General features: G+C 38.3%; 1 protein-coding gene across 3 annotated transcripts in view; it reads left to right on the top strand.

Annotated features, from left to right (window-relative positions):
* Nucleotides 1–17,542, top strand: part of FRS2 (fibroblast growth factor receptor substrate 2) — a 113,200-nt gene that overhangs the window by 85,354 nt on the left and 10,304 nt on the right. For all 3 annotated transcript variants that reach the window (XM_039245635.1, XM_039245634.1, XM_039245636.1), the window contains one exon: nt 11,308–11,402. The gene's annotated coding sequence lies outside the window, so the exon portion shown is untranslated. The remainder of the gene's footprint in view (nt 1–11,307; nt 11,403–17,542) is intronic.

The raw sequence follows: 17,542 nt of genomic DNA, 5'->3' as shown, positions 1-17,542 counted from the left end.
GACACAGTGATCCATTGGGTTATGTTTATTCCACGAGTGCTTTGGTATATCAGTTATTTGGAACTCAGAATGTGTTTTTGTATATCCTTTTAAATGAGGCACATAAAGTCTATTAATCCCTAATATAACTGATATACTGAATATTTGCATTGACAAAACAGAAAAGGCAAGCAAAAAACTTCACAGTACTTTGGCAGTGCTAAAATCAAGTAATAAAATAATAAAGTGAATATATATTGAAACTCAAAAAGAGGTTCAGAGAGAATTCTGGGAACATGGTGAAATAGGAAGCATCAGGAATCGATCTCCCCACCTAGGCAGCAGCTGCCCTGGCAGGATCTTACGTAACTGTTTTGGTATTTTGGAGTTATTGAAGATTTGCATCTGCTAGGAGAAGGCTTGGCTATACATTGTAATTAATTTCAGTCAGTTTCAGCTCTTAGCACAGCTACCCAACCTCTTCTCCCAGTCCTGTGAGGCTCACATTAGCTTGTGAGAGCCAAGATCGGCAAAAAGGATCCTCTCTTCCAAATGTCAGAAATCTGTGCTGGGGTCTCTGACTGCTGCTTCTGATCACAGAGGTTCACAGAAAAAGTGGGAACCAACTACTGTTGTTGAACCTCTCCCTGTTGTTGCAAGTCCCTCCCCTCCAGCTGAAGTGACTTCTGGGAGATTTAAAGGGCTAGCACCTTCTTTTGGCCCATTCAATTTTCTCTTTTTTCCCCCTTTGGGAAACAGACATTAAAGACTACAATATTCTAAAACAGCTGCATATATTGGGAAATTTCAAAAGTGACCACACATGCCCAGAAAAAGGCCCAGAAAAGACCTGAAAAGACCTTAAGTTTACACCTCAGCCTGAACGTTGGCACATAGGGAGTCTATGACAATCAAAAAATAAAATAAAATAAAAACAATGCAAAAAACAGTAAAGGGGAAAATCTGGTTTCTAGAGTTACCACATTAGATTAAAAACCCAGTTTTCAACCACAACAAAAATTACAAGACAAAGGAATAAGAAAGTATGGCCCATTTAAAGGAAAAAAAGAAATCAATTGCCCTTGAAAAAGTCCTGATGACAGATATATTACACAAAGACAAAAACAACTGTCTCAAAGATGCTCAAAGAACTAAAGAAAAATTTGGAAAACAGAAGAAATACCAATAAAGGAAAAATAAAAAGAAATCAAATTCTGAAACTGAAGAGTACAAGAACTAAAATGGAAAAATCAGTAGATTCAAAGGCAGATGTGAATAGGCAGAACAAAGAGTCAGCAAACACAAAGACAGGACAATGCAAATTATCAAGTCTGAGGAACAGAAAGAAAACAGATTGAAGAAAAACAGAGCAAACAAACTGAAGAAAAATAAACAATCTAAGAGAGCTATAATATACAGTCAAGTGGAGCAACATACATTTGGAGTGCTCAAAGGAGAAGAGAGAATATTTGAAGAAATAAGGGCCGAAAACTTCCCAAATTTAATGAAAATAAACATCCAAGGAGCTCTTTGCACTCTAAATAATTTAGATGAACTCAGAGAGACACTTTTTTTTTTAATTTATTTTTTAATTTACATCCAAGTTAGCATATAGTGCAACAGTGATTTCAGGAGTAGATTCCTTAATGCCCCTTACCTATTTAGCCCCCTCCCCCCGTTTTTATAAATTGTTTTTGCTTCCCTTCCCTTATGTTCATCTGTTTTATATCTTGAAGTCCGCATATGAGTGAAGTCATGTATTTACCTTTCTCTGACTAATTTCGCTTAGCATAATACCCTCTAGTTCCATCCACATGGTTGCAAATAGCAAGGTTTCATTCTTTTTGATTGCTGAGTAATATTCCATTGTATACATAACCACATCCTCTTTATCCATTCATCCATCGATGGACAATGGACTCTTTCAATAATTTGGCTGTTGTCAATAGCGCTGTTATAAGCATTGGTGTGCATGTGCCCTTCCAGAACATCACACCTGTATCCTTTGGATAAATACCTAGTAGTGCAATTGCTGGGTTATAGGGTAGTTCTGTTTGTAATTTTTTGAGGAACCTCCATACTGTTTTCCAGAGTGGCCGCACCAGTTTGCATTCCCACCAGCAGTGCAAAAGTGATCCTCTTTCTCCACATCCTCGCCAACATCTGTTGTTGCCTGAGTTGTTAATGTTAGCCATTCTGACAGGTGTGAAGTGGTATCTCATTGTGGTTTAGATTTGTATTTCTCTGATGAACATGTTTTCATGTGTTGGTTGGCCATCTGAATGTCTTCTTTGGAGAAATGTCTGTCTGTGTCTTTTGCTCATTTCTTTCCTGGATTATTTGTTTTTTGGGTGTCAAGATTGTTAAGTTCTTTATAGACTTTGGATACTACCCCATTATCTGATATGTCATTTGCAAATATCTTCTCCCATTCCATTGGTTGCCTTTCAGTTTTGCTGATTGTTTCCTTTACTGTGCAGAAGCTTTTTATTTTGACGAGATCTCAATAGTTCATTTTTGCTTTTGTTTCCCTTGCCTCCAGAGATGTGTTGAATGAGAAGTTGCTGCGGCCAAGGTCAAAGAGGTTTTTGCCTGCTTTTTCCTCCAGGATTTTGATGGTTTCCTGTCTTACATTTAGGTCTTTCATCCATTTTGAGTTTACTTACGTGTATGGTGTAAGAAAGTGGTCCAGGTTCATTTTTCTGCGTGTCGCTGTCCAGTTTTTCCAGCACCATTTGCTGAAGAGACTGTCTTTATTCCATTGGATATTTCTTTACTGCTTTGTCAAAGATTAGTTGGTCATAAGGTTTGTGGTCCATTTCTGGGTTCTCTATTCTGTTCCATTGATCTGAGTGTCTGTTCTGTGCCAGTACCATACTGTTTTAATGATTATAGCTTTGTAATACAGCTTGAAGTCCAGGATTGTGATGCCTCCAACTTTGGTTTTCTTTTTCAAGATTGCTTTAGCTATTTGGGGTTTTTTTTTTTTTTTCTGGTTCCCTAAAAATTTTAGGATTGTTTTTTCTAGCTCTGTGAAGAATGCTGGTCTTATTTTGATAGGGATTACCACATCAAGATATATTTTACTTAAACTTCCTAAAGCCAAACACAAGGAATCTTGAAAGCAGCAAGAGAAGCAAATCATCAAGAAAGGCATTCTCAAAAAGATTATCAGCAAATTGCACATTAGAAACTTAGGAGACCTGATAGCAACAGGCTTAAATATTCAAAGTGCTAAAAGAAAAAAACTGCCTGGGGCACCTGAGTGGCTCAGTTGGTTAAGCATCCAGGAGGCCTGATAGCAGCAGGCTTAAATATTCAAAGTACTAAAAGAAAAAAACTGCCTGGGGCACCTGAGTGGCTCAGTTGGTTAAGCATCCAGGAGGCCTGATAGCAGCAGGCTTAAATATTCAAAGTACTAAAAGAAAAAAACTGCCTGGGGCACCTGAGTGGCTCAGTTGGTTAGGCATCCGACTTCAGCTCAGGTCAGGATCTCACAGTTCTGTGAGTTTGAGCCCTGCGTTGGGCTCTGTGCTGACAGCTCAAGAGACTGGAGCCTGCTTCAAATTCTGTGTCTCCCTCTCTCTCTGCCCCTTCCCTGCTCACACTGTGTGTGTGTGTCTCTCTCTCTCAGAAATAAATAAATATAGAGAAAAACTGCCAACCAAGAATTCTATATCTGGCAAAACAGTGCTCTAAAAGTAAGGAAGAAATTAAGATATTCCCAGATAAACAAAAGCTGAGAAAGTTCATTAATGCTAGATCTGCTCTGTAAGAAATGTGCAAGGGAGTTCTGCAAAGTCAAATGAAAGGATGCTAGACAGTAACTTGAAGCCATATGGAGAAATGAAGATCTCACCAGAGATAAATACAGGGGAGTCATAAAAGCTAGTACTGTTGCAACAAAGATTTTTAACTGCACTTTTTGTTTTCTACATAATTAAGAGACTAGTAACAGTAAAGGTGAAAAAAGGCCAGTATTGTAATTTTTGCTTGTAACTTCTGTTTTCTATATAATAGACTAATACATTAAAAAAGAATTATTAGTTTATCTATTTGGGCACACTGTGTATAAAGATAGAGGTTTGGGACATCAGTAACTGAAAGGAGTGGGGATGGAGCTATAAAGGAGCAGAGCTTTTATGTTACTGATGTTAAGCTGGTATAAATTCACATTGGATCGTTATAACTTTAAGATGTGATCCTGTCCCCATGATAACCACAAAGAAAATATTTACAAAAATACAAAAGGAAATTAGAAATTTAAACATTTCACTACAAAAAAAAATCACCTAAACTCAAAAGAAAACGATAATATAGGAAATGAGGAACAAAAAAAGAAGCTTAAGGCATGTAGAAAACAAATAGCGAAATGACAGAAGTCTCTCCTTATCACTAATTACTTTAATTATAAATTTTTTAAACTCTCTAATCAAGACAGATGGGCAGAATGGATAAAAGCACATGATCCAACTATATGCTTTGTACAAGAGGCTCACTTTAGAGATCCAGAGACAAAAAGATTGAAAATGAAAAGGTGGAAATATATTTTACACGCGAATTTTAACCAAATGAGGTCAGAGGTGACTGTACTAATATCAGATAAAATAGACTATATATTTAAAAAGGTTATTAGACAAAGAAGAATATTATAATATTAATAAAATATTCAACAGAACAAGAAGGTATAACAATCATAAGCATTTATGTACCTGATGACAGATCATTGAAATACATAAAATAAAATCAGACAGAATTGAAGAGAGAAGTAGACAGTTTTACAATAGTAGTTAGAGACTTCAGTACCCTACTCACAATAATGGATACAACAACTAGGCAATATAAGTAAGGAACTAGAGGGCATAACCAACTAGATCTAACATCAAGACACTCTACCCAAAACTAGTAACATCCACATTTTTTCAAGTATACATGAGACATTTTTCAGGGTAGATTATATATTAGGCTATAGTTTAAGTCTTAATATATTTTAAAATAATAGATACCGTACAAAGTATCTCCTCTAACCGTAGGAGATGAAGTTAGAAATCAACAACAGAAGGAAAACTGAAAGAAAATCACAAAATTCTGGAAATTAAACAACACACTTTTAAACAACCAGTGGATCAAAGAAGAGATCACAAGGAAAATTAGATAATACTTAGAGATAAATGAAAATAGAAACATGCCAAAAAGAAAGGGATCCAGAGAAAGGAGTACTAAGGGGGAAATTTACACCTATAAATGCTTACATTAAAAAATTAGAAAGACTTCAAAATAACAACCTAACTTTATAACTTAAAGTAGGAAAAGAAGAACAAACAAAACCAAAGCTAGCAGAAGGAAGGAAATAATAAAGTTTAGAGCAGATGACATGATACGGGGAATAGAAAAAAAAGAAAAACTAATGAAATTAAAAAGTTGATTCTTTAAGAAGATCAACAAAGTTGACAAATGTTTAGCTAGATGGACTAAGGAAAAAGAGGGAAGATTCACATTACTAAATTAAGAAATGGAAGTAGAGACATTACTGATTCTACCAAAGTAAAAAGGATTATAAGAGAGTACTATGAACAATTGTATACTAACACATTAGATAACATTGATGAAGGACAAATTCCTAGCATTGAAACCTACCAAGATAATCACAGATAGAAAATCTGAATAGACCTGTAACTAGTAAAGAGATTGAACCAGTAATCAAAAATGTCTTGACTAGAAGAGAATAAGTTTCACTGATGAATTCTACCAAATACGTAAAGAATTAATATTAGTCCTTCTCAAACTTTTCCAAAAAACTGAAGAGGGAACACCTCTTAATTTATTCTATGAGGACAGCATTACCCGATGCCAAACCCAGACAAAGACACTGAAAAGAAAACTGCAGACCAAGATCCCTTTATTTTTTTAAAATAGTTTATTTTTAGTAATCTCTACACCCAACATGGGGCTTGAACTCACAACCCCAAGATCAAGACTTGCATGCGCCACTGACTGAGCTCCACTGGGGTGCCCCCCAATATCCCTTATGAACATCGATGCAAAAATCCTCCACAAAATACTGGCAAACAGAAATCAGCAACATATTAAATCCCACATACAAAGTGGGATTTATTCTTGGAATGCAAGAGTGGTACAACATAGAAAAATCAATCAATGTAATATACCATGTTAATGAAGTGAAGGGAAAAACCACATGATCATCTCAGCTGATTCAGAAAAAACATTTGACAAAATTCAATATTTTTCATCATAGACACATTTTAAAAATGAGGAATAGAAGAAAACTACCTCAACACAATAAAAGCCGTCTCTGAAAAATGTATGGTGGACATCATACTCAGTACTGAAAGACTGAAAGCCTTTCCTCTAAGATTGGAACAAGTCAAGGATGCTTACTTTCACCACTTTTATTCAACATAGTACTGGAAGTTCTAGCCGGAGCAGTTAGGCAAGAAAGAGAAATAGAAGGCATCCAAATTGGAAAGGAAGAAGTAAAACTCTCTATTTGCAGATGATGTGATCTTATATGTATTAGAAGATTCCACACACAAAAATTGTTTAGGACTAATAAATTCAGCAAAATACTAACATACAAAGTCAATATGCAAAAATTAGTTACATTTTTCTATACTAACAGTAAAGAATCTGAAAGGAAATTACAAAAAACAGTTCCATTTGCAGTAGCATCAAAAAGAATAAAATACTCAGGAATTAAGTTAACCAAGGTAGTGAAAGACTTGTACAATAAAATCTACAAAACATTGCTGAAAGAAATTAAAGAAGACATACTTAAACACACCCCCGTGTTCATGGATTAGAAGATGTAATATTGTTAAAATGTGAGAGCTATTCAAAAAGAACTGCAGATTCAATGCAACTCCTATTAAAATCCAGTGGTGTTTTTTTTTTTTTTTTTTTTTTTTCCAAAAATAGAAAAACCCATCCTAAAATTTATATAGACTCTCTGGGGACCCCAAATAGCCAAAACATTTTTTGAAAAAGAATAGGGGATGCCTGGGTGACTCCGTTGGTTAAGCATCCAACTCTTGATTTCACCTCAGGTCATGATCTCACAGTTTGTGAGATTGAGCCCCATGTTGGGCTCTGTGCTGATCCACAAAGCCTATTTCAGCTTCCCTCTCTTCTCCCTTTGTCTTCTTCCCCCTGCTCACACTCTCTTTTTCTCTCTCTTTCAAAATAAATAAAACATTAAAAAAAATAAAAATTTTTTTAATGTTTTATTTATTTCTGGGAGAGAGAGAGAGACAGCATGAGCAGGGGAAGGTCAGAGAAAGAGAAGAAATGCAGAATCTGAAACAGGCTCCAGGCTCTGAGCTAGCTGTCAGCACAGAGCCCTTCGTGGGGCTTGAACCCACAAACCATGAGATCATGACCTGAGCCGAAGTCAGACACTTAACCAACTGAGCCACCCAAGTGCCCCTAAACATTTTTTAAAAAGGCAAAACTGGGTGAATCATATTTCCAGATTTCAAAACTTATTACAAAGCTACAGTAATCAAATAGTATGATATTGGCATAAAGACAGACTTACAGGCCAGTAGAATAGAATAGAGAATCCAGAAAATAGACCCTCTATATAGTCAACTAAGTTTTGACAAAAAAGTTCCAATACGATTCAAAGGGGAAATGACAATCTTTTCAAAACATGGTGCTGGGGAAACTGGATATCCATATGCAAAAGAATGAACTTGGACCCTCACCTAACACCTATACAAAAATTAATTCAAAAAGGATCAAAGACCTAAATATAACATAAAACAATACATTTCTTAGAGAAAAAGACAAAACCATTAAACAAAAGCTTCACAACACTGGATTTGGCACTGCTTTCTTGGGTATGACACCAGAAGCATAGCCAACAAAAGCAAAAATAGACAAATTGGACTTCACGAAAAATAAAAAATTTTGTACATGAAAAGATATTATTCAGCAGACTGAAAATGGCAACTCACAGAATGGGGGGAAATATTTGCAAACCATATATTTGATAAGGAATTAATATCCAAAATATATAAAGAACTTCTGAAAGTCCAAAACAGGGGTGGGTGCCTGCTTGGGATTCTATCTTTCCCTCTCCCTCTGCCCCTCCCCTCCTCACTCTCTCATCTCTCTCTCGCAAAATAAATAAACTTAAAACTTTCTTTCAAGTCCAAAACAAAAGAACATACCAACTCAAAAGTAGGCCAAGGACTTGTATAGACATTTCACCAAAGAAGATATATATATGAATGATTACTAAGCACATAAAAGGATGCTCAAGATCATTAATTATTAGGGAAATGCAAATCAAAACTAGAGATTGAGATAACACCTCATATTGATTAGGATGGCCAATACCAACAAACAAAAACAGATGTTGGTGAGGATGTGGAGAAATTGGAACTCTTATGCCCTGCTGGTGGGAGCGTCAGTAGTACAGCTGCTATGGAAAACAGTATGGCAGTTCCTCACAAAATAAAAAAGAGAATTACCATGTGATCAGCAACATGGAGTTGAAAGCACAGTCTCAGAGATATTTGTACATTCATGTTAGCAGCTGCATTATTCACAGGAGCTAAAAGTTGAATAAATGTCCATCAGTAAATGAATGGATACGCAAAATTTGGGGTGTGTGTATAATGGAATATTGTTCTAGCTTTTAAAGGAAATTGTGACACCTGTGACAGCATGGATGAACTCTAGGGACATTCTGCCTAGTGAAATAAGGCAGGCATAAAAAAGATAAATACTGGGGCACCTGGGTGGCTCAGTCGGATAAGCGTCCGACTTCGGCTCAGGTCATGATCTCACGGTTCGTGGGTTTGAGCCCCGCGTTGAGCTCTGTGCTGACAATCAGCTCAGAGCCTGGAGCCTGTTTCAGATTCTGTATCTCCCTCTCTCTCTGACCCTCCCCTGCTCACGCTGTCTCTCCCTCTCTCAGAAATAAATAAAACATTAAAAAAAAAAAAAAAGATAAGTACTATGATCTCATTTATATGCAGTACCTAGAGCAGTCAAACTCCTAAAATCAGAAAGTGGAATGGTGGTTGCCAGCAGTAGCTGGGAGGGGAAACGAGCTATTTAATGGGTACAGAATTTCAATCTTGTGAGATGAAGAAGTTCTAGATACTGGTTGTACAACAATATTGAATATATTTAACTCTACTAAACTGTGCACTTAAAGATAGGATAATCAATTTTATGTTATGTGTCTTTTACTAAAATAAAAAAAATTAGGAAAAGAAAAATAAAGAGGACTGAAGGTGGAGCAGAATAAAAAGGTTTTAAAGATTTTGTTGGAGGCTTTTTAATATTTTCCAGAGCCTTATAGGTTGGTACACTGATTCTTTAATATATTTTATTTCAAAACTTAAGACTATTCCTTGATATAGGGTTATAGAAGGATCACTCACTTCTTTTAAATATGTGTATATATATATATATATTTTTTTTTAAACATTTATTTATTTTTGAGAGACAGTGAGACAGAGCACAAGTGGGGGAGGGGCAGAGAGAGAATGAGACTCTGAAGCAGCCTCCAGGCTCTGAGCATGTGGTCAGCACAGAGCTTGACACGGGGCTCGAACCCACGAACCATGAGATCATGACCTGAGTCGAAGTCGGATGCTCAACCGACTGAGGCACCCAGGTGCCCCTCACTGTCACTTCTTTTAGTCACATTTACTATGATTAAACTTACTTCAGAATGGGAGTTGTGAGATGCTTATAAGTGGAATGAATAAGAAGAGGAAGAGATATTTTCCTAAGTTAATTAGCTAATATCTCTCAGGGGAGAGAGATGAACAAACAATAGGTGTTCGTGTAAGAGCAAGGATTTATTTTGGAATTAGCCACATAGTTTTTACAAGCCAAAAAACATGATATCTGTTAATCTCCTGAAGAAAAGAACGTGTGCTAAAGCAGAGCCCCTGGGTGGTTGCCCGCTCTAACATGCGCTGTAGCACCAGCTTATGAGAGAGACAAACAAACACCTGGCCGAACAGCTGATTTTGTGTATAGGTTTGAAGTCCAGAATTGAAAAGTTTGTTTCCATGTGGCAACAAATTTTGTTTGCATGATTTGGAAATGTTCATTTTGTGGTTTCCGACATTTATTTTATTATTTTAAAAAAAAGTTTTCTTAGAGTAGAGAAGGGGAGAGAGAGAGAATCTTTTTTTTAATGTTTATTTTTGAGGGGCGGGGGGCGGCGGGCAGAGAGCGAGGGAGACACAGAATCTGAGGCAGGCTCCAGGCTCTGAGCTGTCAGCCAGCACAGGGCCCAACACAGGCCTCAAACCCCCAAACCCCCAGATCATGACCTGAACCAAAGTTGGACACCTAACCGACTGAGCCACGCAGGTACCCCGAGAAAGAGAGAGAGAGAAAGGGGGAGAGAGAGGGAGAATCTTAAGTAGGCTCTGTGCTCAGTGCAGAGCCCAGTACAGGGCTCAATCCCACAACCATAACCCTGGGATCATAACCTGAGCTGAAATCTGAGCCAGCCAGGCATACCTGGAAATGTTCATTTTGGAAATCAATTATTTGTTAACTCTAGTTAATAAATGGATTAAAATGAGACTATTCACAAAACCCCTCATGCCTGATGCGGTGTAGTTATTCAGTAAATGTTAGTGCCCATGTGTAAGTTTTTTTTTTCCCCTGTGTTACAAAAAAGGAACAGACTGACCAGAAATTTCCCAAATGTATATTGAAACACTAGATTATAATTTATTGCTATAATTTACATTATTATCCGGTTACTGTATGGCATGCTTGTTCATATCTATTGTTTCCTAATGACTGACTCCTCTGATTTGGTTCTGGAGAGGTCTAGTAGTTAGGGGGCATAGCAGGTGGGCTCTAGAGAGTCTGCTCTTTGGGAGGAGTGCTGGTAAGCTTTCAGAAAAGCGACTGGAAGTGGAGAAGTCACCTGCCACGGATGAAATGGGCTTTTAGAGCTGGAAAGGAATGTCAGAAGTGGTTTAGTCTGACCTCGTTTTATGGCTGAGGAAATGAGTATGGAGAAGAGAGTTGTCCAGTGTCGCAGCTATAGCGGAGAAGCCAGTCAATGACTTATAAAGGTTCTGATATCCAAACATTATAGAACTTAGACTATAGCATGTTTACTTCTTCCTTTGAAAAAGTCTGTGTGAATGATAACATGTACATGTCATATTAATTTTAAAAACAGATCTATATTTATCAGATTTTTATACTTTTGAGTTTATTTAAATAGATTAACTAAACTAACAGTGCTACTGGAAGTCTTATAAGGAAAATCATTACCTTAAGAGAAATAAATTCTTGACTTTTTTCTGTTTCTAGATTAAGTCAGCAAATAAAGAAAACATGGTATTTTGAAGTATGATTAAAGTCCTGATGCTGCAGAAGAGGCTAAGAATATTAATGGCTAGATCTAGGTAAGTTGAGGTTTACCTTTTTTAAAAAAAGAAAAAACATTATGTTCACAAATTATATTCCCTTTTTTTGTTCACAAATTGTATTCTTTTAAGCAAGGCATTTTAATTGTTTTCTTGAATGCAGTCATGTTGCCTCCCGAGTTGCTGTCCCCTTTAAAAAATAAGGACAAATGGCTTTAATTAAACTAAACCAGTGTTTACAAATTTAAAATATTCAGGGGCGCCTCGGTGGCTGCTCAGTCGGTTGAACATCTGACTTTGCCTCAATTCATGATCTCATGGTTTGTGAGTTTGAGCCCTGTGTTGGGCTCTGTGCTGACAGCTAGCTCAGAGCCTGGAACCTGCTTCAGATTCTGTGTCTCCCTCTCTCTCTGCCCCTCCCCCTCAAAAGTAAACAAAGATTAAAAAAGTAAAATAAAACATTCAGCCAACTTGGTGCAATACCAGTCTTCCCAAATGGTAGCTACCTTTTGTTCTTGAATGTAATCTCGGCTACGTTGCTTTCTCGGGGGAGCATAGTCTATTTAGGTTTTGCTGAGTTATGAATTTGGTTGGGTAAGATGGTGAAATCATACTGTTTCTCATTAAGTATTTCAGTATTAGTGAACATTATTAAGTCTTCATAACTCAGATGCGGTCTCCAGATATTAATCTGGTGGTCATAAATGCAGAATATCTAGTGTCTTGCCTTTCCCCTTGCCTAGGAGTTTGTGGTTGTGGAGGAGGAGTCCGAGATGTGCAAGAGAGCTCCACATTAAAAAGTCTCCTTCTGTGTTGGAAGACTGACCACAGCTTCCGGTCGCTCCAGCTGTCTAGTCTCTCACTCATACTGAGCCTGTTCTTTAACCCTACGGAGTCCTCCTGTTCCTTTCTGCCTCCAGTTTTTCCATTTCATCAGCCCTCTTCTTTCTTTACTTCTTTCCCGACCGGACCTGATGTTCCATCACTTCAAACCCCCGTATTGCCAGTATCCTCTGATTTCCCTCTGAGCCTGCGTCGCTTGAACCGTCTGGCCTCTGCTGCAAAAACAGCGTGATCTTCTTTTCCAGCCTCTGCTGAGCTCTGAGTGCAGCCTACTTAATAATCCTGCTACCTTTCTTGGGTAGCCCCTTGGTGAATAATCCTACTGTTTTCCTCAAGTCCCTCATTCTACAAGCTTGCCCTCTATTTTACAGAGGCAATTTAGGATGACAGGTGTTGCCTGCTTCAGCTTTTCTGCTGTGTCCCACCCATTCTTACTCTCTTCCCTCTCTCCTCAGGACAAGGCGATCCTACTTCTGTGGGCAGATTTCTCATTCTGGGCCCTGGAACGCCTTCCTCCCCAGTCTCCCCTTCTGTCTTGATGTCATGTAGCTCATTATTTCCCTTTGTTTTTTTCCTAAAATGTGTAACCTTTCTTGACCCACTAGTTACAAACCTGTGTAAATCTAGGTCATCTGAAAACAAATGACTCAAGCAGCATATTTTCTTTTGAAACCGTGTCTGTCTATGCTGTCACACTCCGCCCTTTCCTTTCTGAATCTTTTCTGGAAAGAGCAGTTTCTGTTCTCTGGGGGGCTACTTCCTTATCTTCCTTTTGTTCACTTCAGTTTGGTTCTCCCGGTCTCCCATGGATGGAACCCTCCTTCTTGACACTTTCTTTTTTCAGTTTGTACGATTCTGATTTTTTGTCCTCCTTCACTTGCTTACCTCTACTCCAGTATTTCCACATTTGTATTCCTCAGAGTTTTAACTGTAGGCCACTCTTTATACTATCCTTGGGCAGTGTCTTCTGTTTTATAGCTTCAGATACTCTGTGTGTATCAATATTTTACCTCCTTCGTCAAATCTGTACTGAGGTATTTAACTCTCTGTGGCATATCTCCATTTGGTTGTGCTCTAGAATCTCAGCTTAATATGTCTCAAACTGAACCAACCATCATCACTTCCGCTTGAAGACTACCATGGTTTTCTCTGTCTCAGGTAGTGGGACCAGCCCCCGTCATCTGCCACACTGGAAACTACCTCTTACTTCCCGTATGCCTGGCCAGCCGCTCCGAGCTGCTGACTTGCTTTCCCAAATATTTTAAAAATTCATCTTTTTTGTCGCCCTACTACTACTGCTCTGGTTTTAGGTCTGTAGCATATTTCATTTTTCATTATTCTCTAACTGGTTTTTCTTCTCTGAATTGAACTGCCACTTAAATTTATTCTGCAGTGAATAAATTTAATGTATTCAACTGCAGTGAATGAACAGTTCGCTTTCCTGCTTCGAATTCTTGACTGGCTTTCCATCATGTGTAGGATAAAATCCATTCTACTTAGCATGGCACACGAGGCTTTTGTGTCACGCTAGGCTTTTCATTAATGTTTGTTGTGCCGGACTGAAGCACTCAGTCTGGATAGAGTTTCTAAGTAGTTTGCACCACCACTCAAGTGTCCCTGACCACACGGGAGGTGCTGCCTGACCAGGTAGCCCATGAAGGTGGCAAGGAGAAGAATGATTTCCTAGGGGGAAAGTGCCTAGCTTTCCTGTGCCTAGCAGGCTTAGTTGGTAGAGCATGTGACCCTTGATCTCGGGGTTGTGGGCTTGAGCCCCACGTTGGGTGTGGAGAGTACTTAAAAATATATTTAAAAATCTTTAAAACAGAACAATAGCAACAACAACAAAGAAGTATGATTTTCTATTTCATTTGAGGAATAGTTTAAAAACATTCCTTTTAATGTTTTGAGGCAGAAGCCGCGCTAGTAATCTTCTAGCTCTTTATATTCATGAGTCAGTGGTAAGGATAGATGTGTAATTTTAAAATGACCTTGTTTCTATCAATTACCCTCTCCTTTAAAAAAATGTTTTAACAATTCCTTTGCCTCTTTCTCATCCTATAATTTATTAAATATTTTCAGGCATACCTTGTTTTATTGTGCTTTGCGTTATTGTGCTTTTCAGATACTGTGATCTTTATGAATTGAAGATTTGTGGCACCCCTGCTTTGAACAGGTCTATCAATACCATTCTCCCAGGAGCATTGGCTCACTTTGTGTCTCTGTGTCACATTTTGGTAATTCTCACTATACTTAAAACTTTTTTATTATTGTATTTATTATGATGATCTGAGATCAGTGATTATGACTCACTGAGAGCTTAGATGATGGTTAGCATTTTTAGCAATAAAGTATTTTTTAATTAAAGTACATACATTGTTTTGTTAGACACACTACTATTGCACATTTAATAGACTATAACATAGTATAAACATAACTTTTTTTTAAGGTTTATTTATTTATTTTGGGAGAGAAAGAGAAGGAACAAGGAGGGGAAGGGCAAAGAGAGAGAAGGAGACAGAATCCCAAACAGGCTCTGTGTCATCATTGCAGAGCCCAACTCAGGGCTCAGTCTCATAGACCATGAGATTGTGACCTGAGCCAAAATCAAGAGTGGGACGTATAATGGACTGAGCCACCCAGGTCTCATAAACATAGCTTTTATATGCACTGGGAAACGAAAAAATCGATTTGACTTGCTTTATTGCGATACTTGCTTTTTTGCCGTGGTCTGGAACCAAACCTGCACTATCTCCAAGATATTCCTATATTAATTTTTTCCATGTTTGTTTGTTTATTTCAAGAGACAGTAGGAGAAGAATAGAGAGGATGAGAGAATCCCAAGCAGGGTCCAAGCTGTCATTGCAGAGCCTGATGTGGGGCTCAATCTCACAAACCCTTGAGATCATGACCTGAACCAAAATTAAGTGTCAGGCACTTAACCTACTGAGACACCCAGGTGCCCCCAGCCGTATTAATTTTTAAAAGTTAAATATTTATGGACTGTGTAGTATGTCAGGAGATATGCTTACTGCTTAGACAAAGCTCCTATCTTTAGGGAAATTACAGTGGAGTGAATGTTGAGACAGGTACACATTACAATAAAATATGATAAATGCCATGATAGAGTCAGGTCCGTTCGACAGTGAGGACACTGAGTTCACGTAGCTAGTTGAAGTCCCAGATCCCTACCACATTTTTCAGAACACTTTATGTGGTTTGGCCCCTCCTCTTGGTACAGCCTGCCTGTATTCTAGTTGTATTGCATACCTCACTTTCTCCTGAATGCCGGATCACCTTTCATGCTCTTTCATGACCTTGACCTTTGTTTGGTAGTTGAGACTCTTTTATCTGTCTCGACTACCTATTTCTGTTTTGTGCCCACCACACTATTTCTGCTCATCCTTTTAATTAGCAGTTCAAATGCTGCTTCCTGCCCTGTTAATCCCGAAAGTTATTTGCTCCCTTTACTGTGTCCGCAGAACTCTTCTGAGATTCTAATATAAGGTTTAATCATAATGCATTATCGATTTACATCTCTGTCTCTCCCTTTAGACTCATGACTTTTCAGAAGTACATACTGTGACTTAATCTTTTTTTTAGTATTTGTTTTATTAATTTTAAGAGAAAGAGAGAGAGTGTGTGTGTGTGTGGGAGAGAGAGAGAGAGAGAATGAGAATATCCCAAGCAGGCTCCATGCTGTCAGCACAGAGCTCGATGCAGGGCTCAAACTCACGAACCATGGGATCATGACCTGAGCTGAGATCAAGAATCGGATACTTAACCGACTGAGCCACTCAGATGCCCCTGTGACTTAATCATCTTTATGCCATGATATTTAGCTGACATATTACCTAGAGCAAACTACCAAATATGAGTCTTAACTTTACTATTTATCACTTCTTTTGGTTTGTACACTAATAGACTTTTTCATCTGCTTCATGCTTACACCTGCCAGCACTCTTTACCTTTGTTTAGTATAGTTCAGCTCATAAGAGACTTAGAGCCCCCACCTTGTATGGTGCTAGGTCGTGTTAGGCATGGGGAATGCAACACTGAATAAATAAGGTCTGTCCCTGTTGGAAAGGAGCTTGCAGTGGAGGGGATGATAGTGAAGTAAACAGTGTGAAAACGCCGTGATACTGGGAAGCCCAGGTTGCCCTGGGGGAGACATAACAAGTATAATTCTCCCAGTTGCTTGGAATCAACAAGGGCTCCCTGAAGCACTGCACTCTGATTGGATCCTGAGAAAGGAAAGGAGCAGCATGGGGGTGAGGGGGTGCGGGGGGTGACGAGTTGCTCTGGGGACTGTTGCTCTGCTTGAAGCAGAGACAAGGAGAGCTCAGACTAGATCCGTGGCTAGGGATGAGATAGTGAAGAACCTCACGTCATGCAGACGAGCTACAAATTTTTTTCCTGAAAATAGTGAAGAGAACTGAAGAATTTTAAACAGACTATTATCAGATCTATGTTTTTGAATATTTAGTAGCTTTTTGTGCTTCCTTTCCTCCCACTTCTTCAAATATTATCACATTCATTTTGATTCTTTCCCTTGTTTGTAAGTGGTGTTTTGAATTTTACCATTGTTTGTTCATTTACAATGTTCTTGAACACTTAGGGTCACCTGTAACCTATTACCTCTAACCTTGTATGGGAAAGCAGGAAAACACAGACCTGCTTTATCAGTTTTGCCAATATTCTCTCTGTTAAGTTACCGCTTGATTTTTGGGTTGTCTTTCTCTCTTAATGAACTGTTCCAAATTTGTTTTTGTGTTCTATTTACCAATCAGCTTTGCTCTGATTAAATACATAAAGGATACTACAGTGAATAATAAGAATCAAAATACCTGCCAACCTAGAAGTCCAACTTCCCTTTGGAAATTTATTAAAAGAGGGACATGACACTTCTGATAAACCAGAAAGGGCAAATTCCATAAATGACTTCACTTAAATGGTGTTACATATGAGATGAGACCTTAAGTTGTTTTTTTTAAAAGGTAATTTAAAAATAGGAAGACCCTTGCAAATTAAACTGGAAATTTGAGGTTTCTGCCTCATGAAACTATTCTCATTATCACTGAGCAAAATTAAGCAGCTGAATGTGTGAATTCTAGCTTAGCCCTATACCTTCTTGGGCTTAATTTTCCTCATCAAAATAACTCAGGACTGGGGCGCCTGGGTGGCTTAGTTGGTTAAGCGTCCGACTTTCGCTTAGGTCATGATCTCGCGGTTCGTGGGTTCGAGCCCCGCGTCGGGCTCTGTGCTGACTGCCAGCTCAGAGCCTGGAGCCTGTTTCAGTCTGTGACTCCCTCTCTCTCTGACCCTCCCCTGCTCACGCT

Source organism: Hyaena hyaena, unplaced genomic scaffold, assembly GCF_003009895.1.
Source record: "Hyaena hyaena isolate Hyena2069 unplaced genomic scaffold, ASM300989v1 scaffold_262, whole genome shotgun sequence".
In the NCBI taxonomy this organism is placed as follows: domain Eukaryota; kingdom Metazoa; phylum Chordata; class Mammalia; order Carnivora; family Hyaenidae; genus Hyaena; species Hyaena hyaena.
Note: the sequence above shows the minus strand (reverse complement) of the source record. Positions and strands in the feature narration are given on the sequence as shown.